Here is a 576-nt window from a genome sequence, read left to right as displayed (position 1 = left end):
GGCACAAATGGATGAACAAAGCATGACACTTGAGCATTTATTAGGGAAAGCATCTGGGAGAATACACAATTTATTAATGTTATTTTTGAAAAACAGTGGGTTAAGTGAAGGAATTTAATAAGGATTTTTTTTTTTTTCTCCCCCCTCCACCTCTCCTTTGATGTCAGACTAATGCCCACACTCCAGTCTAGTAGGTGGCGGTAATGCACATTTGAGCTGAGTTGCCATCCTCCATTAAACCTGAAAGAAGAAGAAGAAGAAGTGGCAAGGTGTACTCTCAATCTGAGATGGAGCTAGTCTGTGCAATCTAGAACTTTTATTTTTATTGCTTTTTGAATGTAGAGATACAGCAGCGTATTTATGAGATTTGGGAGGCTCTTGTTTTGTAATTCCAAATCAGACAGTCCTGAAACGACGCAGCTGACACTGTGGGAAGGTGTACTCTCAATCTGAGGTGGAACTGGTCTGTGCAATCAAGAACATTTATTTTTATAGCTTTTTGAAATTAGAGACAAAACAGCATATATATGGAAGTTGTGGGGGCTCTTATTTTGTATTTCCACATCAGACAGTACT

General features: G+C 38.7%; 1 long non-coding RNA gene across 1 annotated transcript in view; it reads left to right on the top strand.

Annotated features, from left to right (window-relative positions):
- The first annotated feature begins 380 nt into the window (after window positions 1–380).
- The window catches only part of LOC107675347 (uncharacterized), an 8,420-nt gene continuing 8,224 nt past the window's right edge, over window positions 381–576 (top strand). Inside the window, exon 1 of the long non-coding RNA XR_001632589.1 lies at window positions 381–571. This is a non-coding gene — a long non-coding RNA (uncharacterized LOC107675347). The remainder of the gene's footprint in view (window positions 572–576) is intronic.

This window comes from Sinocyclocheilus anshuiensis, unplaced genomic scaffold, assembly GCF_001515605.1.
Source record: "Sinocyclocheilus anshuiensis isolate Anshui unplaced genomic scaffold, SAMN03320099.WGS_v1.1 scaffold656, whole genome shotgun sequence".
In the NCBI taxonomy this organism is placed as follows: Eukaryota; Metazoa; Chordata; class Actinopteri; order Cypriniformes; family Cyprinidae; genus Sinocyclocheilus; species Sinocyclocheilus anshuiensis.
This window is presented reverse-complemented; position numbering and strand designations above follow the sequence as displayed.